Here is a 27,198-nt window from a genome sequence, read left to right as displayed (position 1 = left end):
GATCATTCAAGAGACTCCTATTAACCATCTAGAATAGCTCACAGAACACTTTACCCATTAAGTGCTCAAACAGTACCAGTATTCTGAAAAAAGACAACTTCAGAGAAAAATCTTCCAATACAAGCCTTAGGCAAGGATTCGTATTTTCAGCACACAACCATCTTTATAAACTCAAGGCTTATCAAACTATCTGATAACTTTAATCCTGATAAACAGTTCACATTTTATTATCTACATACAATGTGACAAAATGGATATCATAAATATGAATCATGGATTTTTTTAGTAAGAAAAAGTCATTTAAAATGAAACTTTTAGCCTATGTTCATATTAGTATAGTGCTTATACAATTTAAAATTTTGTATATGGTATTATTTTCTGCACACATCCCTTAATTCCTCATATCTGTAACTTCTTGTATCTGACACACACTAAATTTGATGAACAGAAATTCATTCATTTGACAAATACTTGAATGCTTACTAGAGGCCAGAGTCTCTGCTACACCCTTGATGCACAGAGTAAAACTGAAAAGTCCTTTTCTTATTAAATATATCATCATTACTTCAGCCAACATTTTAATGGTTTGAATGATTTTCTATCAGCGTTTTCTTTGGATATAAAACAATCTTAACAATGTTGTTTATTAGTAAATTTTGTTCCATGTCCTGACCCAAACAAAAAGATGTAGGTATATTATAGTCAGTCAATCAAACAGGTATCTTTAACTCAGAAAATTGAAGTATATGTACTTTATCAGTTTGAATGTATTAATGGACTCTTAAGTTTTGCATACGCATGAAGTATATGAAGCTCAAACATAAAAAGACAACTCTATAAAAGTCTGGAAGAAAAATTTCTCAGGTAATGAAAATATTAGTAAAACAAAACAAAAAAAACAAAAAAATTTCTCAGGTAATGACAGTATTAGTAAAACAAAGCAAATCGAAAAAACAGCTCAAAAGCAGGTGTGCAGGAAATTTCATTGTTATTTACAGGTATACTTGTTGACATTTTATACAATAAAAAGTTGAGAAATGCTCCCAATTTTGTGCCTCCCATCCATCTAATCACTTGCTGCTTTTGATAGACGATATTCCCTCCTATTACACCAATTCCTCTTTTGAGTAGAGCTTTCAAGCCAGGAAGTAAGTCTCTAATATGTGAAGTTGCTTCCACACTGGGAACATGTTCATAATGTTCACCTAGTTATAATTCTTTCTAAACCATTACCCATTAAGTTAATACATTGCAGCAACTCATAATTTTAAATAAACTACAAACAAACCATGAAACAGCTTCTATTCCCTATCATAAAGGGGAAAACAGGATGCAATAGCTTGAATATTGTACCCCCTTTCTCCCCAACAAATTCATATCTTGAAAAATTAACCTTCAATGTTATGACTAGGAGATGGGACTGTTGGTAAGTGACTAGGGCTCAGGTAAAGTCCTCATGAATGGGATTTAAGCCCCTATGAAAAACTCCAGAGAGCTCCCTCTTCCCATGCCATACACAGTGAAAAGAGCCATCTATGAACCAGAAAACTGAATTTGTAAGCAGTTTCTTCCAGAACCTTGATGTTGGACTTCTCAGTCTCTAGAATTGTGAGACATAAATTTCTGTTGTTTTAAAGACACTAAGACTCTTCTTCAGCGCTGCCTATAGAGGTGGTAGCCATCTTTATTCAGCATCGTGGCCGCCCTCGGAGCTCTGGTGAAACACAAAATTGTCAAAATGAGGACCAGGAAGTTCATTTGGCAACAGTCAGACTGGTATGTAAAACTTAAGCGCAACTGGCGGAATCCCAGAGGAATTGACAACAGGTGCAGAGAAGATTCAAGGGCCAGATCTTGATGCCCAGAATTGGTTATGGAAGCAACAAGAAAACAAAGCACACGCTGCCCAGTGGCTTCCAGAAGTTCCTAGTCCACAATGTCAAGCAGCTGGAAGTGCTGCTCATGTGCAACAGATCTTACTGGACTGAGTTTACTCACAATGTTTCCTCCAAGAACTATAAAGCCATTGCAGAAAGAGCAGCCCAGCTGGCCATCAGAGTCACCAATCCCAATGCCAGGCTGCGTAGGAAGATTATTCAGTGAATAGACAGTTCACATGCACTTTGTGTGCTTAAATAAAACCTCAAAAACTAAAAAGTAAGTAAATAAATAAGGACACAGTCTATGATACAGAGCTAGAATGGACTCTAGAAGGTGCTTTTGGTACCATGTCAGTGACTGGCTTTTCGGAATTTGGTAAACTTTATAAACACTTACTGAAATAACCAAATTGAAAGACTTGGCCTTAAGCCTGGACCTTATTTTAAGAATAGTAATTTTTTGCATCTTCTATCATTGTAGATTTGTCAACCAATATCCTGCTTTCTATAGGTTAATGAATATTTATTGAGTTATTACTATGTATGAGGCAATGTACCAGGAATTTTTATATTTGTCCTTTCTAGATATACATGACAGTTGAGTGTATTTTGACATATTATATATACATAGAATAAGTCTAATTAGTCCCAATTAGGATCCCATTATTGTGGTTGTAATATGATATGGAGTTGTGTTGCTCATGTATTCATGTATAAGGATAGGAAAGATATGTCCAATTGATTCTACTGACTTTTCTATTCCTAACCCCTCCCTTCCCTTCATTCCCCTTTGTGTAGTCCAATGAACTTCCTTTTTTTTCTTTTTTCTTTTTCTTTCTTTCTTTTTTTTTTTTTTTTTTTTTTTTTTTGTGGTGCTGGGATTGAACCCAGGGCCTTGTGCTTGCGAGGCAAACACTCTGTCAAACAAGCTATATCCCCAGCCCCCAATGAACTTCTAGTCTTCCCCTCCCTTGTTGTGGGTTAGCATTCACATATCAGAGAGAACATTCAGCTTTCGGATTTTTGGGGGACTGGCTTATTTCACTTAGCATGATATTCTCCAGTTCTATCCATTTACCAGAAAATGCCATAATTTCATTCTTCTTTAAGGCTGAGTAATATTCCATGGTGTGTATATACCATATTTTTTTTATCCATTCATCTGTTGTAGGTCACCTAGGTTGGTTCCATAGCTTAGCTATTGTGAATTGAGCTGCTATAAACATGGATGTGGCTGTATCACTGTAGTATGCTGATTTTAAGTCCTTTGGGTATAAATTGAGGAGTGGGATAACTGGGTCAAATGGTGGTTCCATTCGAAGTTTTCTGAGGAATCTACCAGGAACTATTATATTAATCCTTTTTGTAAAGTGTCTTGCAGTATAATCAGGGGGAGGACACAGAAACATAAGCTTCCACAAAGGAAAGCAGTAGAAATGAAGTGAGATGTTGTCACACTTCTCACTAGTAGCTTGAGAGCTCTGTGCTCCCAGGGACTGGTCTATCTTTTTATTTTTTAAGATAATTTTCCCCTTTATTCAGAATTAGATATTAGATAATTCGAAACAACTTGTCCTAACAATGTGAAACTGTCCAAAAAGTTTTCTTCTTCAATTCCAAATTGTGACAGACACAGATCCTGGCACATAGTAGGTGTCCTCCCATAGCCATCAAGATGTTTAAAGATATAAAAGGTGCTCAGGACCTCCAAAGAGAGTGTTTGCTCCTGACTAGAGTGATGGGAGAAGTTTCCCTGGAGGAAAGCAATATTTGAGCTATGTCTCAGTCTGTTTGGACTGCTATTACAAAATACCTAAAAAAATAAGAAATTGAAAAATACATTAGACTGGGTAATTCATAACAAGAATAGCAGTGCTGGCAGCTGAGAAGTCCAAGATCAAGATGCCAGCAGATTCATCGTCTGCTGAGGGCTCACTCTGTGCTGCACAGATGGTGACTGTTGACTGTGTTCTCACGTAGCAGAAGGGACGAGCTCTCTCCTATGGATGTCAGGCAGTTTCTGCCTGAGGGAATGCTTAGACAATAACCAAGAAGCAGCCCTGACAAGGTTATGACAGTCTATCATGCTTATGACTGATTTTTCTGAGAATCTAGGAACTCTGCAAAATGACATTGTTCCCTCTATTATTGCTTATTAGCTCATGTCGTAATACCAGTGCAAGAGCAAGTGATCATTTGGGAACATTCACTGGCTCCCAGTACCAGTTTGTTTCTATTATTTTCTACCAGTGAAGATGGATTTACTTATTTAGTCCTTGCAACAATCCTGTGAGAAATAGGTAGAAAATTTCACCTTACAGATGAGTTTACTGAAGCCCTGATAGATTAAGCAGCTTGTCCTTGCATACAGTTGGAAAATGGCAGAGCTGGTGGTGGAGCTCTGGGACCATCCCTGTAACCACCATGTCATGTCACCTCACCTTAATGATGGTGCTAAAATGCTCACATGTGCCATGAAGGCTCAGGGAAAACTACTGCATCAATCCAAGTCCCATTTTCCTATTTCCCCCATGTTTCTGCCTTGTAAAGCCAACCCTCTCTGAATCCCTGGTTTTAAAACGTGGGGAATTTCCAAAAGAAAACTGAGCCAAAACCTGGTCTTAGTAAAAAATGAAGAGCTCTTTATTTTGCTTTGTTTCTAATTCATTTTGTTCTGCATATTTCTCCATATTCAGATTGCTTTTTTTCCAGAAAGAAAAAGAAGCCATATCTGAAAATGGCTCATTTTCCTTAAGAATATGAAATAAATGCTCCTCGGCTCTTTTTGTTATTCATTAAGTAATATGGGGTGTGATTACAATCAATAAACTGGAGTCTGGGTTAGGAAGCCCTTTCTGACCTACTTCTTGCTTATGCAGAAGCGAACTGATGAATAAGTTTGATCCATAATCACCTCCATGTATCTACCGGCCCTTCCGCTGCGATTTTCTCACTTATGAACTCATGTCCTATTCATCGTCATGATTCAGTGGTCCAGGCTCAAGATGGGACTTGTCATGGAGTCACTTGTATTTTCACTGGTCTCTTAGTATGATGATTCTCCTTACCTGGCAGCCCAGTAGGGAGCCTCTGCCATGAGATCTCCCATGGGATCTCAGGCAGTCTCCCACTGACCCAACTCCTCCATGGACACTCACTTCCCCAAGCTTGGTCTAGATTGTCTGATGCCAACCTCAGGGACTGCCTCTGGGATAGGCTAGGGGGCCCCAGTGCCTGGGTATCAGGTCCCTCTTTGTTGATCAGTCCCTACCTTGTGTCCTCCCCCTGTGGTCATCCCCATTTCACCTTTACAGTAGCCACTGATGTCTGCAGAAGGCATGGTGAGGCTGATCCCAGGAGAAACCTCTTGGTGCCCTTTTCCTCTCTTGCATCAGAAATATTTTCATGGTTTAGAAATCAGGTTCATTAAGAGCAGTTATAAAAGAAAAACCCCATGGAGTTAAGTGAGACAGTGTATGCGTTGAGGACTTGGGGGAAGGAGAGAGTCTTGGTTTTATAACAGGAGGAGTATGGTGTTGACAATGTGGACATTAACCGTAAATATCCACCAGCAGCCTCTCAGTGTCCCAAAGGTAAAGGAGAGCTCTGTGCCATACCTGAGAAAGTCCTCCAGCCTCTGCCCTGATAGGACAGAAAGGCCATGTTTTAAGTGGAGATAGGGCTCCAGTTATACCAAGCAGTGCCAATAGACTAAGTCCCAGCTGCTTTTGAGACTGGTGGGGTAGGGTGGTAAATCACAACTTCCTATGGTGATGGGTTATGATGATCCTGGGTGTGAAGAAGTGCCATCTCTGTGGTTCTCTTTCACAAAGAATTCCACCCACTCCAAATCACCCCAGAGAACTGACTCCTTCACGGCAGCCTCAGCTCTGGATGGTACACGCCTTCCTGATAGCATGTGAGTCCTCCCCTGATAACCTAGGCTCCCTCCTTGGCCCAGCTTTCAGCTTTGGTTTTGGTATGCTGTCTCCAATGTGGGCCCCATGAAAATCTGGTCCTAGGATCTCTGACCCAGGCCCTTTCTGTTGCTAAAGAGGTGTGCGTGCTGACTCTTGGCTTCCTTTGGTGCCTGAGACTTGTTAGGTCAGGCGCTAAATGCTCTTCTGTCAGCAATTCAAAGAGAAGATTAAGGACAAGTTAAGCCTTTAGTTCAAATGGTTCACTTAATCCAGAAGCTAAGCACACTGAGTTTTGAGGCCACGTGAAATAGCCTTGGTCTTAAAATCAAACACGGGCAAGGAAAAGTGGCACACCCTTCTGCCACTCAGGGTGTGTGTGCACACATGTACTTGAATGTCTAACTATTCAGTTTCTGACCATTTTAGTTTCCCTATCTGTGACGGGGACAAGGGACCGGTGATTCAAAGTTTATATTCTATGCTTTGCTTCTTAAAGACTTGGATGTTTGGACTGGAGCTTATTTACATGGCCGATCTATGCCAGTTTTATTGAATAATTACTATGTCTGAGTTTATTTTGAAGTTTTTCATTGACATTTATCTTTTTATCATGATTATATTTCATAGGTTTTTTTTGAACATATGTTGATAATTCACTTATTTCAAACATCTGGTGTTTCCACATATAAATTGGTTATGAGAATTTGACACCAAATGTAGACTCATCCTTTCTTTTCACTAGAATTAACTCAGACATAAGGGCACTTTGCTTGTGGGTCTCTTTATTTCATTTCAGCATTGGCACATGCAGTAATTATGGTTATTGTGGGCCTAGCACTCTCTATTTTTACTGAGACTCAGCCATGTAGTCAATGCACAGTGAATGCCCAGCTCTTAGGGAAGAATAATTTAGGCAGGAGGGGCCCATACCACAAGTAGAACAGGATGGGTGAGGCCACAAAGTGAAGACCAGGTGGAAACAGGTTGCACGACAGATTCTGTACCTGCTTATCAGTGTTCATCACTTTCCATTTTCAGCAGGGATGTGCTGTTCTAGATATTCTAGACAGGCTTTGGGAGGAAAGAACTTGGGAGAAACAGAGAGTGAGGCATGAAGCAATTTTTCTGGATTCTCTTATGACCTATGAGAGCTTCCCAGGCAAACTCACTGAATTCTCCCTTCAACGACCAGCTCCAGAACTCTCAATTCTTCAAAAACTTCTTGATGATAATGGACATGTGATTGTGGGTTTTCCCCAGCACTCACCACCTAAGACTCCATCCTGCTCTATGCACCAAAGTGAGTAGGTTTCCCTTTGCCTGAACACTTCATAAATAAGTAATTGGGTTATCAACATTGATAAAGTCTGCTTAGGTTGTTATTTTTTAGTCACTAGTAATATCCTAAATATTTTGAGTGCTTGCCATGCTTACACTAGAATTATCTAACTTACTTTTCTTGAAACCACAGGGGGTGGGTACTACATTCTTTTACTCTTGAGTAAACGGGGTTAGCAAGGTTAATTTAACTTGCTCAAGAACACACGCTGGGATGTATAGAGCTAGGGTTCAGAGTGACACGGGTGTGGACACATGACCATGACCCAGCCTGCTAGTACCCTCGCCCAGAGCACTCAGTATGCATCAGCACAGAGGAAGGTAACAAGGGGCACCTCAGATCCTCAAGGGATGAAGGCAGAAATACACACTGTACGAGAATATACTGGGTCCATTTCAGGACCCAAGTGGATCAAAATAGTGCTATGAGAAAATAATCATCAATTCTGAATGGGAGACTATTTTATCTTTCAAGTTCATCTGGCTAACATGAATTATTATATACTAAAGTGATAACTCAGACTTTTAAAACTAGGAAAAAGGGACTTTTCACACACAATGGCTTCAAGTAGAATTTTGGAGTTTGTTTTCTCATTGGTGCCCCCTGGTAGGCAGGGAGTGTTTGAATGCATCTCTCTTCTTTTTGTTGTTGTTGTTTCTCTTACTGTCTATCCTCTACAAAGGTGAATTTAGCTTCAGCTAACTTCATTACTTTACAAGGCATTAATGCTGATGTCAAGTCTTAACACCGAGGGAGAAGAAGGAACATCCTTAAAATGATCCACCCTTTCCCACACTGGTTCAACTGCTCCAGCTGCTTTAGTCAACAAAGCCAGTCAAAAAAGCAAACAAACCAAAAATCCACCCAACCCTCAAGTTCCCAAAGACTTCTTTGATTGATGTGTAATGTTTTGATTGGACTGCTCCAGCCAATGACAATAGTGACATTGTTTTGATCTTATAGGCAAAGTCTAAAATTTCACTGAAGTTTTCAGGTGTTGAAAGTAGCACACATCTTAGATTAGTATCATGATCAAATTGCTACTTAAGAATGGATCCAGACAGAATTTTTTCCTCATACATATTCACTTATGATGAGGCAGCAGGAAACCATGGGTTGAGATGGGTTGAGTTAGAATGGACACAGAGAACTGAGGGCAGGGAGGCTTTCCAATCCTGTGGAGTTCCAGGCTGCAAATTCCCATGGGGGTGGAGGGCAGGGAAAGGTCCCAACTAGTTTCCAGTGGAATTTATTCTTTCTCGAAAACACAGATTGAGAGATCTGTACAAACTATAACATTATATCCACCATCCTGTGGCCAGGTAGGTGGAGACGCTTGGGTAGCGAAGTTCTTGATTATGCTTAAAAATTTTACTTTTCAAGGCAGGCCAATACTCTTGGAAGCAGAGGTTCTACACCAGGTTGTTCAGAATTGGACATGACTTATTCCCTCTTATGAAACAAATGTATTTACACTTTTAAGACACAATAATATTGTCCAAGAATGTGAATTTGCACATATCGATAGAAAAAATTGAGTATCTTGAATAATGAATGGAGTTTTCTTTTTCCTTATCAGTCATAAGAACATTTTCTTTTTTAAGTTTTGCAGTGCAAAAAAAATGTTCATATGTGTTTGCTCTAATTACTAACAAACCAAAATGTAAATTATAGTACTGGATTAGTTAAATTATCCAGGCACTTTTTGCAAAGCACTAATTTAAGAGGAGAAAATCAGCCTTATATGTAAATAACGTGTCTGGTTTCCACTCCCTGCCCACTCCAAATGGGAAGAAATGGGTTGCAAGGCCTCCTTGGTCAAGAACTAGAAGAACTTCCTTGGGTTCCTGCAGAGCTGCTTGGGGCCTGTCTTGTATCTGGCTGTTCTGAGGTCAGAAGGTGAACTAAGAAGATTTTCCTGTTGTCGAAAGAGCTCCAGAAGTGTTGACTGGAGGACTCCAGGGCTGTCAAAGACCAGCTTCACATGACTCTTACCCGTGTCCTTTGTCCTGGTGGGGAAACAATCCTTCACTCTCCATCAGAATCTTTGGAGGACTTGGGTCTCTAGCAGCAATTTCTGGATTTGAAGTTGCATGGATTTGCCACTCCTGCTATCTTGAAGGCAGGGAAGTGTTTTTTGTTTTTTTTTTTTTTTTTAAGAAAATGTTCATCTCTGATGCTCCAGTTCCAGGCATGCAATAGGCATACAACAAATGTTTGTTGGGTTGAGCCAAAGAAATTAGAATCCAGGGAAAATATAATTGTTCTTTATGGTAATATCTCTATTAATGGAGCAGGTATGTCCCTTTTGCACGTTTTACTATGTAAATATGTGAACCAGGAATAACAGAGGATATAAGATTGAGACTTCTCTTTGGCCAAACTCTGCTGGGATACTCCCTCATCCCCTTCCTTCCTCTCCCCATTCAGATGGGGTAGACTGCATCACTGACTCACATGAGGGGTTAGGGGCTCCCAGTATTTGTTTTATTTTCTGCAGTGCTTAAAATACTGCCTGGTACACTGTAGGGGGTCAATGAATAGAAATTCAGAATGAAAGAATAGACCGATGGTTACTTATCCCAGGGACATAAGGTCCTCACAGAGCTGCAAGCTGGACAGTGACCTCTGTAATCTTGGACATGGACATGAGGAGGTCTGGATGCTCAGCCTTCCACCTCTTGGCCCTCCCAGAGCCTGGGACTGACTCTGTCCTGGTTCCTCCTCAAATAATCAACCTCTTTCTTTCTCAACCCGCTTTATTATGACATGAATTCAGTTCTTTAAGTTAACTCTGCTTCTAAATCTTCTATGTAGCAAACTGAACATGCATTCATTATTCTTTAATACTTCTTTGGAATTAGTGCTTCCTGATTTTAGCCCATTCTTGGGGTCCTCTTCCTCACTTTCCTAAAAATACTTTAATATGTTTGATAATGACTTGGTGTGTCAGTCAGCCTTGCATTACTGTAACAAATACCTAAGATAATCAATTTACAGAAGGAAACCTCATCTGTTTTATCCTACAGTTTCGAAGGTTTCAGTTCATGGTATTTTGTCCCCCTTGCTTTGAACCTGTAATGGCACAGCACATCATGCAGGAGTATGTGACAGAGGATGCCTGTTCACCACATGGTGACCAGGAAGCAAAAACAGAGACAGAAAGGGTCTGAGGCTCCAATACACTCTTCAAGGACATGCTCCATTGAACTGACTTCCTTCCACCAGGCCCTGACTCCTTAAAGTTCTGCCACCATTCAATAGAACCTTAAGTTGGTGATCAACTCTTTAATACATGGACCTTTGGGGGACATTCAAGATCCAAACTATGGCACTTGGGGAGAATACCACTTTTGCAGGAATGAGAAGAGGAAAAGTCCTTGCATACTACCTATTCCTCTTTAACCTACGGTAACACTGCCTTCCTTTCCTGACCTCACCCCTCGCCTTGCCATATCTGCAACCTATTTCTTACCACGTTGTTGATTTCAGCATGGTACTAGTCATTTGCATGTTTGTCCTTGGATTCATGGTTGGCCCCTCTCTGGCTGTCAGAGAAATAGATTTCCTAGACTCCCTTGCCTTCCAGCTTTGGTTAGATTCAGTAAACGGGAGGAACCAGCAGAAGAGTGGAAGGTGAAAGAAGGGAAAAGCAAGGGCATTTCTGCCCACTCTAAGCCCCTGCTTTGGTCAGCATGTCCATGGTTGGCTGTGCCTTCTCCTTGGACCCAGTTGGGCAGTCCAACCCCAGGATCTGATAGCACTATCTCTTTTTATTGTCCCCTTTTCCATAGGAATGGTAGCAGATGTCAGCTCTTGCTCCTCTTGGGATTGACTCACTGTGTCCTTTCTGGCTTCTCAGCTCTTCCATCATCTTTGCAATTAAATTCCTCTATCAGATCTACTCTGTTCAAGAAACCTAGGGTGGTTTCTGACTAGACTCCAACAGATGCAGACTACAAATACTACTGCCGATTCATGTGCGCCTTCACTTTCCTTCTAACTGCCCAATGGAATGAAGCCCTCTCACAAGGCCATGGGCATTGTGTTAGACAGGTTTTGCATCACTGTGACCAAAACAGCTGACAAGAACAACTTAGAGGAGGGAAAGTTTATTTTAGCTCATGGTTCCTGAGGTTTAGTCTATGGTCAATTGAGTCCATTGCTCTGGGCCCAAGATGAGACAGAAACATCATGACAGGAAGGTATGGAAGAAGAGTGTTGCTCCATTCATGTCAATTAGGAAGCAGAGAGAGAGAAGGGGGAAGGGTCTGCTGGGAAGATGCACCCTTTAGGGCACGCCCCCAGTGAACCCCCTCCTCCAGCCAGCCCCACTTTCCTATAGTTACCACAGTCAGTTCATTCAAACGAGGGTGGAATAATTAAATTACGACTCTCACAGTTCAATCATTTTACCTGTGGATATTTCTTCATTAACCCAGAAGCTTTTGGGGGACAGCTCACATCCAAACCATAACAGACACCCTCACAAGATGCTGTGGTGATCAGTTGTTTGTGAAATATCTCTGAAATCTTAGACTGGCTGGTAAATTATAAGTAAGTACTGTACATGTTATTAATTAGTGTTTATTTAAACACAATTTTCCCTTGGTGTCTGTGGGAGATTGGTTCCAGGACCCCCTAAAGATATCAACATCTGCAGAAATTCAAAGCTTTCATATAAATTGGTATTATATTTGCTATATAATCTACACATACCTTCTTGTATTCTTTAAATCATCTCTAGGTTACTTGTAATACCTAATACAAGGTCGATGCTATGTAAATAGTGGTTATACTGTGTTATTTAGCAAATAATGACAATGAAAAATAGTGTATGTGTTCAGTAAAGATGCAATTGTTTTTCAAATATCTTCAATAGGAGGTCAGTTGAATCCATGGATGCAGAATGATGAACATTCTCTCTGAATGCTGAATATTTAATATCTATCTCTTTTGGAGCAAATCTGAAATATCCCAGATTGAAGAGATTAGAGTACTGTTTTGATGACAGTTTGACTTGCTTTCCAATCCTGAAGGCAGCCCTGGGACCCGGCTTGTTAATCCCTCAATGTCAGGCTACCTTGTATCTAGGTCAAAGTCATTTGTCCCTCAGGTTCTGAAGCCAGTGTGAGCCCAGAGCTAGATTCAAGGCAGATACTCCAAGGACTAGAAGATGACTCAGGAGTGCAGCTTGGAGTTGACAGGGTTTAGAGGGAAGGGTATAATCTTTGCAGCCAGACACACCTAGGTTCAAATCTTGGTTTTGCATTTTTAAGCTGTTTGGGGAAATTACTTAACTTCTTTAAATCTCATATTTTAACTCCAGATGCAGGAGAAGCAACCATTTTGCAGGGCTGTAGGGTAGCAGATGATGGGTGCCTGGCACTTCACAGGGGGTTTTATAGATTAAAACAGCTCTTATAGTAATATATGTTTGCCTAGGCTGAACCTGAATGTAAGAAGTTCTTAGTTGTATAAAGTGGGCTTTGACTGGCAATTTGTAGCTATGTCCTAAGTAATAGAGAAACCCAAGAGGACAGAATTATGTTTGCTTTGTAAAATAAATTATTACTAGTTCACTCTGCTTCACTATGTACTGGTAGCAATTGTAAACAATTCATTTTCACATTTCTTTTTCACTTAATGCTATTGCAAAATAATTTTGTTTTCTTTTTCCTCTTTGCACTGTCCATTTATTGCACTTCAATAATTATAAGTCAGAACAGCAACCCATAGACCATATATAAAATGTGTTTGCTATTCAAATATTTTATGGCATATTAATTAGACAAACAATATTTATTTATAGATTACTCTGTTCAGTAATTAAAAGAAATGTATGAATATATATCTCTTTTTTAGCAAAATAACTCTGTCCTATATTGCTTTTTCTTGCACATTGGCCAAATTTAAATAACATATGTCAAAGCATTTTTGCTTTGAAAAATGCCTTTTAGTTATTCAACTGGAATAGGTGAAATAAGATAATAATATATAAAGTTTTAATAGTCCCAAGATTTTGGCATGGTAGCTATATGGGTAATGATATTGTATCTTTAAGTTGAAATTTAATTTTAAAAGTAATGAATAAGTCTTTATTGAATAATCTGTAATACATGGAAGAATATAGAGAAAAAGTAAAACTCCCTCTTCTCCCTGCCTAATTTTAGTCTCCTTTCCAAAAGCCTACTATCAATTTGAGGTCTGTCCTTCCAGGTCATTTTCTGTGTGTTTACATGCACATATGGGACCTATGCAGGTATTTTAGTTTTATGTATTACATAAGTGAGATTATATAGAATGTATTCTGAAGTTAGCTTTTTGTTCTTTCTTTTTTTCACAGTATGTCTTGAGGAGCCCTATGCATTGGTTGTTAGTATTTCTCTTTGCCTGCTCTCTTTCTTTCTCTCTTAAAAAAAAAAAAAAATCCAAGAGGCCTCTGCTGTAGAATTTGAGTGTTCCTTCTACACAATTGGAGTCTTGCCTACCGGGCTCAGGGATGAGGTGCCCAGGCAACTCCCAAGACTCTGAAGCTTCCTGGGCTTTACTGCCAATGGGTTTCTATTAGGGTAAAGGCATCAGACTTTTACTTTAGGGTGGTTGCCTCAGAGAAAAAGACCGGCCTCCTGGGAAGACCCAGTGGCATTAAGGTCCCAGCCAGCATTTATAAATCTAAGATCTGGCTCCTGGGAGCTAGCTCTTCTCCTTTATCATTGATACAGTACATAGGGTAGATCATGTTTTACAAGATCTATTGAGAACCCAAAGCCTACTTCTATTTCCAGGTGAGCTCATAAATAACCAAGAACCTAAGCCCTTTTAAGGAACACAATAACTAAATAAGTTATCTTCCTTAATTGATTTCTTTTCTGTGTATATTCATCTGGCTTGCTTATCAAACACATTTGATTGCTTAGTCCTTGCAAGTAGGATACATAAAGGAAAAGATAGGCAATGTTTAACTTTGAAAAGTCCTGAGTTCAGACTCAGTAATATTAAATGATGTTGATAGAAATTGGGGTTCTGAATGCATGACCTTGAGAGACTAGAAGGTATTTTCCAATATGAATTGTGGGCTGAGTTCTAGCTCATTCAGACTCTAAGCTGGAAGGCATGATATCAAGGTCATGCTTTTGGTTTGAGTTCCTTTGAAAGCGACGTATTTAAGCTGTTTAGAGAATATTGTTGATTCTGTTGATTTGATTTAATAACTCTACTAAATGTTGTCTGCCATTTTTTTTTCTCAAAAGGAACTCACATTGCAATGTTTTAAAAAGTGAGGTAGGTGGCTGAGAAATGTGAGGGAGGAAGAATCCTGCATCCCAAACCATCCCGAGTGCTGGTTGAGTAGACTGGAAAAGCATAGGGTGGGAACAGCTTGGTGCAGCACTGCTTTGTTGCTGAGCAACCACATGCCTGAAGACTGAGATGGACCAAGAGGCACAGAACATCAACCCTCATCTGACAGAGGGACTTTAGCTATTGAAGGTGAATGAGGGACTGACTGGCAGCTGAAGGAAGCCTTTCTTTCCTCTTGCCTTTTGAGAATGGGGGTTGGGTGGGGAGAGTGGGTCCTATGTGTCACGAGTTTGCTGATTTGCAAGAATGCAAACTGGTAAATAGCCCAGAGACAAAGTACTTCCAACTTTTAAACAATAGCTTAGAAGCAGCATATGGGGAGGTTGATCCTAAAGTAGCTCCTAATGAGAATATAGTGAGGGTTTAAGTGAATGGTCCTTATTTAGAATACATGTTGTTAGAATGCCTCTCTTTTCAACTTTCTTCCCTAGTCTATAGGTATTTGCAAATTAGCTCTTAAAGAGCATATGAGGTTACCTGTTTACTCTCATGTGCCTGTGCTCAGAGTGGAAATAAACTATAGACAATAGTCAATTAAACCTTTTAGTTCTGCAATCTGCTTGTCCAGTATTTTATATTTTCCTTCTCCTGCTCTATTTTTATTTTAAATTTTTTAAAATAACACATTTTTTTCTTTCCAAAATACTACATAGTCCTTTATTTAAAAACAAAATCTTGTTGATTGATGGTTTTTGCCCACCTACCCCCTAGACCGTAAATTTCTTGAGAGCAGATATCTTTGTATATTTTATACATGGACATATGTCTGTGTTACTTAGAACAGGACTTGAAATACAACAGATGCTCAGTTAATATTTGTTGAATGCATAAGTGAATAAATCATAATCATGATTTTATATTTTATACATCAAAAGGCTGATAACAAGATATTTTTTAATTTAGAAACTGTCTTTGGGTAACAGTAGCTCCAAGTCTCTTCCAGTCTACCTCTAGTCTACACAGTTGTCCAAAATATGTGGTCAGCTGATTGGACTAGCAGATTCCAAGTGGGGTATCTTAGCCAGATTGAACATGCTTTATGCTCACTGCTGAAGGCTGTATTGAAAGGCTGTGGAATTCAGAATCACAGAATAGTTGAATGGTTGAACTTAGTGAATTTGCCTGTTGAGTAAGTTTTGTACATTAGGGAACACAATTCATTTTTGTGCTTCATTATGTGAATGAATTCCATGCTCAACTGCTGTCTCCAACCATAAATCCAGTTAATGTGCCAGATTAGAAAAATATAACCCTTAGGCATACTAGATAATCAAACCAAGTTCACTGGCATGGTCTTTCCCATTGAAAACCTACATAGGTTGTCAAATTATCGGCTTCATGATGCTGGAATCAGAACCAGGGAACATATTTCTAGGACTCAGCTGCTGAATGATCCCGACTCTGATAGCTCGGATGTGTTCTTCTCCTCACTGGAATCTCTATGCCTTCATTGGTGAGAGGAGGCTGTTCTCAGATAGTTACCTCCAGGCAAGATACCTGCTATTCTCTTAGGAAGAAGCAAATGCCAAAGTCCATTTCTGAAACACTTTTTTCTTTTATTTCTGTGAGTCTATGGGTGATAAACACATTGCTCCCTGAAATGAGTGAACACCTCAGTCAAGTCTTGCTCTGGCCTGAGCATCATTCTGTCTCACTATTAGATGTGACATGCATGCACTCAGCAGGTATTTCCTGAGTGTTCACTCCAAGTTAACCAGTAGAAATGGCTCTTCTCTAATCCACTGAGTGATTTGACTTTATAGTTTAACTCTTCATAGGGTATCCATTGATCCCTTTTCAAATGGTTGGGTTATCATTCTATCTCCCCTACCTACCACTTTTACCTATCCAGCAACCCCTTCCTGTTGATGAATTTGTTCTCCTGAGCAGTCTTCTTCTTTTCAAGGAAAGAAGAGTGAAGTATCTGACTCAAACATTCTGATCCCTGGCAATTGTTTTCTTCTTATGTATTGGTAAGTTGCCTTTTGAGTGTGAAGTGAACTTGAACAGTTTGACTTGTTCCTCTACAGCTTAACCCTTTGTAGGTAGTAAAAGTGGGGAAGTCCCTGTAGGATTGAGAGAGATGTGGCTTGAGGTAAATTCACATTATGTCTCTGTGAGGGCTCCTTACCCCACTCCCAACACCACCTCTTGGCTCCTTGTGCAGTGGCCCCACCCTTTAGCTTTCATTACTCTTCCTGGGTTTGGAGCCTAATCTATGACAAATCTATGGGTTAGCTTGATCTTTGGGAGGTGAAAAGATGAATTACCAAGATGTCACACAGAATGATCCAGAAAAGCCTGTCTTTCTGGAGAGTCAGTGTTCTTCTACCAACTCTAGAGAAATATGTCCTTAAGATCTCAGACAGAAAACCTCAAGGCCTTTGTTCTGAATCCGTAAGGTAGAAGGCCTCAATGCCAGGGCTCCTCCAAGCACAGGGTCAGTGTGGAAGAACCACTCTTACCATCTTCAGGATAATGTGGGCCCCTGAGAAATGTTAAGAACAAAGCTTTGATGATGTAGACCATTCAAACATTGTTCAAAGTTGACCCAGTTACATTAGCTATGCTTTTAACGACTTCATTCATTACAACCAGAAAATGAACAATACATTTTAGAAAAATTTTCTGTAATCTTGAAATTACAAAGGATTTCTTTGTATAATTCATTTTGTAATACCACTGCTGACTAACAGAAAAATAATTTGAGTCCCATATGCAATTTAAAAGTTTCTAGTAGCCACATTTTAAGAAGTAAAAAGAAACAGATGAAATTGGTTTAGAGAATATATTTTCTTGACCCAATATATTCCAAACATTATCATTTCAATATTGAATCAGTATTAAAATTATTAATGAGGTATTTTATACCTGGGCTCTCTCTCTTGGTACTAAGTCTTCGAAACTAAGTGCATAATTTATACTCATAGAACAGCTCAATTTGGTCTAGCTGCATTTCAAGTTCTTAATAATCATATGTGTCCAGTGGCTATTATATAGAACTGTGCAGTCATAAGACTTTTCTTTTTCATAAAATTTCTGATTAATTGAAATTTTATAGTGAATTATGACTCAAAAAATTCGTGAGTTCTGTCCGGTGACTATTGGGTTGTCCTTCTTTATTAATAAACATTCCCTTCACTCAGGGACGGTCCCTTGCATGTGTTTTTTTTAATCACTGGAATTTGCAGTAGTTTCCCTGTCCAGGTCAGGTGTACACAGCCATGAAGAGTTGTTAAGTAACCATCTCATCTGCTCTCAGCAGGGCCTCCTGAGTTCAGGCACAGCCATTAGCAGCTGTGTGCCTCCATGCTTCTGCCTTACCTTTGTCCTGCTTTTGAGGAGATTGGGGACAGTGCTTCAAGCGCTTCAGAATGAAGCATTTAATATGACTACTGAGTGCCCTCCTGCAACACCTCTGTGAGGTTGTGAAACATCAGCCTTGATAAGAACTACAGAACAAAGCTGGGAAGTTGCTGGTCAGGGCTGGTATGAGACCTGTGGCCATGGAACTGACCCATCAACAGGCTCCAACCTGAATGTCCCCAGGTGATCAACAGACACCAAATTTCAACCAGACAACCTGCATGATTTCAAGGGTGCATCCCTGGAACTACTCAGAGGGATCAGTCTCATTAAGAAACTCAGCTACAAATGCTGTCACTCAATCCAATTTGAGTGAATGACAGAGCATGCTCAAGGGATATAAAGAACAGAGCCTTTATGGCTGAGTAATATTCCATTGTATAAATATACCACAGTTTCTTTATCCATTCATCAATTGAAGGGCATCTACGTTGGTTCCACAATCTGGCTATTGTGAATTGCACAGCTATCTATGTAAATGTATGATTACACAAATGGTATGCCTTTACTCCATGTACAGAGAATCAACATGTATTCCATTTGTTTACAATAAAAAAAAAAAAAAAAAGAACAGAGCCTCATCTCTTTGGTTAATGTTCTTACTTTATAATGATGTAATATGCTATAAATGCAGTGACTTCTGATTAGTTGGACAAAGCTAAAAAAAAATATATATTTTTGTAGTGGTGGTGATTGAACCCAGGATCTTGCACATGCTAGGCCAGCAATAAACTACATCCCGACCCATTTTTATTTCACTTTGAGATAGTCTTGCTAAGTTGCCAAGACTGGTCTCAAACTTGTGAAACTCCTACCTTAATCTCCCCAGTAGCTGGGGTCACAGGCATGGACCACTGCTCTTTGTTAAAAAAAAAAATCTTTTTTCATATGAATATGAAAAAATATAAAGACCACAAGACATTGTGAACTACATCTCAAAATTAAGCAAATTATCTAGAATTAATTAAAGGCTGAGAGATCTGTTCCTCTTTTGCATGACTGAGGTTGGTTTAAAACATCACTTCTTTAGGGAAGCCTTCCTGGACTACCAAAGGTCAGGTCTCCCCTGCTATTCTGCCTTGTACACGATTTGTGTCTTTAACAGTATGTATCATAAGCTGTCATTATACATTGGTTTGTTTGTTTTCTTGTTTTTTATTATGTCCCTGACAAGACTACAAACTCCACAAAGGCAAACACACAAAGATGTGTGTACTTTTTAACCACGTATACCCAGAAAGAGGTACTGTATTTGGCACATAGAAGCACCTAAAAATAATAGTAAAAGAATGAATGGATTAGTGACAGTCTTTTGACAAACCTCTTTAAATAAAAACTTCTAAAATCGAGATAAAGCCTATTCACAAGTCACTGTTGTCAGTATCAATTACAAAAATCTAAGCAGTTTTTCAAAGAGGCAACTAATTCAGTCCAGGAGTTGATGCATGTTAGTTCTTGAAATTATTCTAACTAGGCACACAATAATTTGAATTCTATAATTTTTTATTTATTTAATGTTGATTTATCAAAGTTTGCAAACTTAGGTTTTACCCAGAGAGGATAGTGACAGTAAGGATGCTGGGTTAACAAGAGCCAGGAGTGTGAATTCAAGTTGGATTACAGCTGAATTAATGGATGATTCTATTTCCCAGATTAGCACACTAAGCTTCATTCAGTTCCACAGATACTAATTAATTAGCACAGTACTCTAGATAACTAAATGACTTAGATAGGGTTTCTTTACTCAGTTTTTTGGTACTTGATGGACTTAGTGTATTGGAGAGAGGTGAACTTGACAATTTCGATAAACACTAAACATGGACACTGAATTAGTCACTCAGATGAGAGGTGGCTAGTTTCCCAGGAGCACTGAGAAGATGTGAAGTTCAGCCCTTGTAAAGTCCCATCTTAGGGTCTTGTTGTCTGCTGTCCCCTCTTCTGGAACAGACTGCCCTCAGATTTTCTAGAACATCTCAGGTTGCCTCCTCCATTACTATTTCTCTGTTTTCTTCTTGATATGTACCATTATCTGAAATTATCTTGAAATTTATCTGTTTACTATCAATCTTAACCCTCAAGAACATAAGCTCTGTTAGTGTAAAGACCTGGTCTTCTTTATGCATTGTGTTTCTATGCACAGTGCCTAGAAATGCACTGGGAACAAAGTAGGAATTTGGTAAATGCTTGTGGACTAACCCATCTGTTATATCAGCTCAGTAGTAGTGGGGAGTCCTTAGAATTTATTAATTGCAAAGTGACATAAAAAATCACTTTGGAAAAGTCTTTCTGACAGTGGAGCTTAGAAATAATTGTATGGGACACAGACTTAGGGTAAGAAGAACATTAAAATGTTCTTGTAACTTAGATATGAGTGATAATAGGAATTCAACATATTTATAGAATAAATAAACAGATTGGATTGGGTAAGAAGGTGATTAATAAGAGAGACTATCAAAGGACACAGTCATTAGGAAATTAGAGTTTGGTAGAAGTTACAAGTTCACAAGGAATGCTCTTCATTAAGACAGACTCAGATAAGCCTGTGTTATCTTCTTACTGTATTGAGAAAACCATTTAAAACAGTGTTTAACACATGGTTGGCCCTCAATCTAAAATGAATGAAAGAACACCTTGTTTGCTTTTCTAATTACTATATGTTGAGAAATTCATAAAAATGACATCTTAAATGAATAATTTTTTTTTCTCCAGAGATTTTTCAAAGTCATACTGGTTTTGCTACTATTTGTATGTACTGGTGAACCTTTACTGGATTTGTTAAACCTTCTGTACCACAGATTGTTTTAATGGTTTTCTCAATGGTTTCCCTCGGGATCACATCTTAATTTACAACTGGGTTAACAACTTAATTCTGATATTATACAAAGCTTTGCTCCTGTAGCATCCCTCTTTCTTTTACAGTTGTTGTTGTATATGTTACACATAAGTTATGTCTTTACATAGTGTATTCATTACATATTAATTACTATGTACTTATCTATTTATTGATTCTTTTTAGTTATACATAACAGCAGAATCTGTTTTGATATAATTATATGAGCATGGATATATCTTATTCTAGATAGAGTTCCATTCTTATGGCTGTTACTATGTGCTTATCTTTACCAGTGCTCTTTATATCTTCTTGTGGGGTTGAGTTTTTGTCTAGTGTCCTTTTATATCAATCTGAAAGACTACCTTTAGAAACTTCTGTAGGGCAGGTTTGCTGTGAAAAATCCTGTTTTTGTTTATCTGGGAATGTCTTAATTTGTGCTTCATTTTTGAAGGATAGTTTTGTTAGATATGGAATTCTGGATCCATAACTTTGACTATATTATCCACTGCCTTCTGGCCTCCATAATTTCTGATGAGAAGTCAGCTATAATCTTACTGAGAATTCCCTATGTCTGTTAATATAATAAATACCTGAGATCAATCAACTTATAAGGAGAAAAACATTACTTTGGCTCATGGTTTCAGAGGTTTCAGTCCATAGCACTTGGCCCTGTTGCCTTTGGGCTGTGGTGAGACAGTACATTATGGTGGGAGCATGTGTTAGAATAAAGTTGCTTATGGAGGCTGGGAAGAAAAAGAGAGAACGGGAAAGGGTGAGTGGGGGTCCCAATATCCCTTTCCAGGGCATGACCTCATGTGACTGCAAGACTTCCAACTAGGCCCTACCTCTCAAAAGTTCTACCACCTTCTAATAGTGCCACAGGCTGGGAACCAAGTCTTTAACACGGGCCTTTGGGGGATACTTGCGAAACCTAGTATCTTGTGTGTACTATATAATGAGTCACTTTTTTCTTGTTGTTTTCAAGATTCTCTATTTTTATTTTTCAGTAATTTGATCCTAATCTGTCTAGGTGTGAATCTCTTTTTAGCCTATCCTACTTATAGTTTTTCATTGTTGTTTTAAGCTTCTCAAATGTGTAGATTAATGGTTTTTAAAAATGAAATTTGAATCGTGTTTAGTCATTATTTCTTTATATATTCTTTTTGTTCCTTTTTCTTCTTTCCTTCTGGTAACTGCCATTATGCACTTAGTGTGTCCCACAGGCTTTTTTTTCATTATTTTTTTTTTCCCTTTTCTTCAGACTAAATAGTTTCAACTGACCTATCTTAAAGTTTACCAATTCTATTTTCTTATTGCTCAACTTCTGCTCCAGTGAATTTTTTATTTAGGTGATTGTACTATTAAACTCCAGAATTTCTATTTTGATCTTTTAATAATTTCTATCTCCTTTAGTGAAACATCCTTCTCATACTTTCTTTCAGTTGTTTAGATGTACTTTTCTTAGTTCTTTGAATGCATTTAGAATAGTTAACTTAAACCTGCATCTAGTAAGTTCAATATTGTTCTCTCAGGGAGTTTCTAGTGACTGCTTTCCCTCCAGATGTGTTTTTTGCATATTTCATAATTTTATAGACATTAAAAAACATGACTTGACAACTCTGGAAATCAGATAGATGCTCTCCTATCCCCCTGGGTTTATTATTGTTGGTTTGATTCTGAATTAATTCTGTAAAGTCTATATTCTTTGTCATGTGTGGTTACTGTAATCTTTGCTTAGTTTAGTGGTCAAATAGTGATTGGACAGAAATTTCATTAAATATCTGAGACCAATAAGCTTTTCCGTCTTTGGTAAAGAAATCTGTGTATTTGGAATACACCTTCAACATTCAGCCAGGCAGTTTCCAGCTTTGCCTTGACCTTGCTTGTGCAGAGCCTCAAAGTCAAGCAAAACTGAGAAATTAAGGTCTTTCCATGGTGTTTTTTGAGCATTGGCACAGGCCCAGGAATGCATGTAGCATTCTAGATTCCCAGGAATATATGAACACTTTTTAAAGCTCCTTAAAGAAATTTCAAGTCTCAAGCTTTCCTTTGACCTTTTTAGTTAGTTTATTGTTTGACTCAACTATTACTTAATATATTAGGCAACTGTGAAGTTCCTAACTAATGCCTCCAGGAAAAGAGTCTTCATATTGGGTATGCTCCAAATCAGCTCAAATAAAGAAAGTTTTTGAGTGAAATCTTTTATGAACCACCAGACAGCAAAATAATGATAATTCTCTGAGGATGGGAACTTGAAAGAGCTCCAACCTCATTATACCCCCTCCAGGGTGCCATGGTTCCCAGGATGTTGTTGGTATTCACTATATTTGTAGGCTATTGGTTTTCAAGGCTATCATTGATTTGAAGAGGGGAAAACAGGGGTAGAAAAATTAAAATTTCATAAATTTTGCTGCTGTTTCTGAGATTCAGACAACTTTTTGAATAAACTCTCCTTTTATTGCTATAAGCCTTTGGATAATTTCCAGAGTTCTGAAAGTTAATTCTGATAATATTTTCCAGTGTTCTCATTGCTTTTATGGAGAAAAATTTCAGAGGTCCTTCCTCTGTTATTTCCACTAATGTGCCTCCACATTCAGTGCCGTTTATCCTTTCCTTCACATAAACTATTGTTTTCTAAATATTGAAAACACTAAACCCCCAAATGGTTTATATTTGTTCTGTTTTCAAGAAGTGGGTTTTATGAGATATTTGTTCTTATAAAACCACCAATGAAACAAGGCAATTAAAAGGATGTACAAATATATAAACCACAGAAAAACATAAATTGCTTATGGCTATCTACAAATTGTGAAATTATTTTGTCTTTTTCCTTGTTGGTCTCAGAATGGACCTGGTTAACTTGAAAACTGCAGTTACATTTTAACCTTGTGTGAGTTCCTCATGTCCTTTATGGGTCCAGGCAAATCTATTTTCACAGCCCCCTTACTGTTGACCACCAGTGTTGCATTAGTCAGCTTGGGAGACCATGATGAAACACCACAGACTAGATGACTTAACAACAGAAATTTATTTTCTCACAGTTCTGGAGTCTGGAAGTCTAAGATCAAAATGCTGGAAGGTTTGGTCTCTTCTGAGACCACACTCTTTGCTTGCAGAAGACTGTCTTCTCATTGTGCCATAACAAAGCTTTTCTTCTGTGTGCCCATGGTCCTAGAGACTCTTCTTTTAAGGATTTACAGTCCTACTGGATTATCTCCTTAACTCATTTTGTCTCACTATCCCAAATGTGAAACACCTATAAAAATTTAAACACAGTATATAATTACTTAATAATAACATAACAGTATCATAACATCATATTAATTAATATTGTGTTAATAGGTTTTCCATTGCTATAATCAAAATATCTGACAAGAACAACTAAGAGGAGGAAAAGTTCATTTTGTCCTCATAGTTTCAGAGGTTCAGTCCATGGTTGGCTGATTCCATTGCTCTGCTCTGGCTTATTCCATTGCTCTGGGCCAAGGTGAGGCAGAACATCATGGGTGGAAGAACATGGCAGAGGGAAGCTACTCAGCTCACAATAGCCAGAAAAGAGAGAGAGAAAGGAATCAGGGAGAAAATATAATCCTCAAGGACATGCCCCCAGTGACTTACTTCCTTCAGCCATGTCCTGTCTGCCCTGCAGTTACCATCTAGTAATCCATTTGAATTATTCATCCAAATGGATTAATCTGCTGATTAGGTTATAGCTCTGATAATCTAATCATTTCACCCCCAAATATTCCTGTGTTTTCTCATACATGAGGTTTTGAGGGGATACCACATATCAAAACCATAACATTAACTGACATACAAACATATGACTATACACACACACACACACACACACACAAACACACACACACATGCTCTCACTTTCTCTCTCTCTCTCCATTATGATTTCCAACTTATTTTAATGCACCTGTGTCAATTTTGTTGAAATATTTGCAGAATTGAACACTTGGGACTTAATGGGCTAAAGGCCCCATTTCCAATACAGTCACATTGGGAGTTAGGACCTCAACGTACACATTTTGAGGGGACACAATTCAGTTCATGACAAATTCCTAACATGGTAAGTTCTCCATAAACACTGTCAGTGATTACATGCAACCTCTTTTGCCCCGGGTCCTTCACTTTTGTACATCATTCTTATCCCTTTGTGAACATCTCCCAACTGTCTCTGTGACTTCTGGTATAGTGGGAGAGCAGCAGTATGTGGAGCTCCAGACCTGGAAACTTGACATCTGAGTCAAGATCCCCCAGAATCAAACAGCCATGTGACCTTGAGCAAGTCAGTAAACTCACTAATTTTCTCTAAGTTTTGCATTTTAGGATGTGATGGCCCAATTCTCTTTTATTGCCCTCTACCCTCAGGTCCTGAATGTGTCACCAACCTCCACTAATTGCTTGTTTAATCCTCTGTCTGTAAGTCTCAGGACTAACTAGCAAATATATCCTACTAAGTGTGCTGATTAAATAGTTCTGAGTGGTCTTCATTTCTGCCCAGATTTTTTCTGGAAGTGTTGTCCCTGCCATTGCTGCTCAGGTGAGAGTAGCATTAATATTGGTGGGAAGCTTAGTCCAGGAAGAAAGATGACATGCAGTAAGAGAGTGGGTGTTGATGGATGTGGGTAATTATGGGTAGAGCACAATCTGGGAGTTCCCACATGTGTATTTACTCAACCAACTTTTGCTGAAAATCTATTTGTTCCAAGCATTGTGAAAAATGGACCAGAGCTTACATCAGGACATTCTCTGATCATAGGATGTGGACTTGCATGAATTATAGTTGTAGGAAAAGGAAGATGACCAGGTCTTGGGTTTGTTTATTCTTTTGTGACCATGTGAGCAAAGGCAAGTCACTTAGCTACTCAGAGTCTTGATTATTCCATTTTAAAAAGAAAGGATGGATCAGGAATTCTATATGGCTGGCTGTACCACTTCGACTTTCACTTTCTAGAAAAAATTATGTTTCATTGGGAGTAGAGTGTGAATCCTGACTAAGATAAAATCAGTGGACAAAATAGTCCTCGTTCTCCAAATGGAATTTTCTGTATGTCACCAGTTTTAAAAGAGTGCCAAAGTCTGAGGCAGAAGGATCACAAGTTCAAAGCCAGCCTCAGCAACTTAGCAAGGCCATCTGCAACTTAGCAAAACCCTGACTCAAAGCAAAAACAAAAACAAAAGCAAACTGTGGATGTGGCTCAGTGGTTAAGTGCCCCTGGGTTCAATACCCAGTACCAAAAAAAAAAAAAAAAAAAGCCAAAACCAAAACCAAATTTTAATAGTAACATTGTTCCCTAAATTGCTAAAGAACTAGATTTCATTACTTTCAACAAATTCAGTAGAAGTTGTCCATACCTTTGGAGTTAGTGATTTAAGCCTTTGGTTCTCCAGGACCTTTGTGCCTTTGTGTTCAGCCTAACTTGGCCTTGGTGTCAGCCTTCATGGGCAGATTGTGTTCACAAGGAAGGTTGTAAAGTATAGTGGTTAAGGCTTGGGCTTCAGGCCAGAGTTGGATTCAAGTCCTGGCTCTGCCATTCACAATCTTGTCACTTTGGCCAGGTGCTAATTTCTCTAGACCCAGCTTCAAAATCTATAAAACAAGGATGATACTGTTACCTACTTCACAGAGTCACCGTGAAGATTAATTTTTCAACTGCATTAAAGTACCCAGTGACTGGCACAAAAGTTAAAAGCACAAAAAATGTTAGCTTGGAAAACTGATAGGAAGAACTCTTTTATTTTTCTAGGATTCATACAGTCTAGCTATGATTATTTTTACTGTTCTTTAAACTTCTATATTAATTTTATCAGGAGATTAGGATGGTTCTGAATTGCACCATGGTTACTTGTCCAACCTGAAGTGTCATTAATTCATCTTTCAGACATCTTTTTAGAGACAAGAACTACTATCCCTTGTTGTTGAACCACTATCCCATGTTGTTGGAGTGCTTACAAAATTTGGAAGAAACCAAGAAATATGCAGTCAAAAAGAGTCAGGAAAAATTTAAAATATAATTTAAAGCCTAATTCTTTTAAATATCTCATACATTTATGTTTATAAACAGTACCATGCTATTTATGAAAAATGCTCAAAATCTTTGAGGATAGACATATAATTTCTTCAAATTCTGTCCAAGATATAGAACATAAACAAGTCCACAATACTGGTGTAAATATTTTTAAAGTCTTTCCAAACCAATGAATCTAAATACTACCCTTCCTTTTATTTTCCCCATCCCTCTCCTTCACATGAACACTCTTGTTTTCTTTAGACCCCAAAGTTACTCTGAAATCATGTTCTGGTGCTCAGAGGATAAAATATCAAAAGTTCCCTGTCTAACATATGTAAAAATATTTTAAGCCATGACACTCCGATAACAGAGATTGGAAGTAAGCAGACTTTTCCTCTAGTCATTGGAAACTTAATAGTACTTTAGAATCTCAAAACAGATCTTAGGCAGGGTCAATGTTGTATTCTTAGAGAAG

The 27,198-nt window shown here is 38.5% G+C and overlaps 1 pseudogene; it reads left to right on the top strand.

Moving 5' to 3' along the window:
• Window positions 1–1,403: 1,403 nt before the first annotated feature.
• On the top strand, window positions 1,404–18,263 carry LOC124958580 (60S ribosomal protein L32-like; annotated as a pseudogene).
• Window positions 18,264–27,198: the final 8,935 nt, after the last annotated feature.

This window comes from Sciurus carolinensis, chromosome 1 (assembly GCF_902686445.1).
Source record: "Sciurus carolinensis chromosome 1, mSciCar1.2, whole genome shotgun sequence".
Lineage (NCBI taxonomy): Eukaryota > Metazoa > Chordata > Mammalia > Rodentia > Sciuridae > Sciurus > Sciurus carolinensis.
The sequence above is the reverse complement of the archived record's forward strand: the minus strand, read 5'-3'. Positions and strand labels throughout refer to the sequence as shown.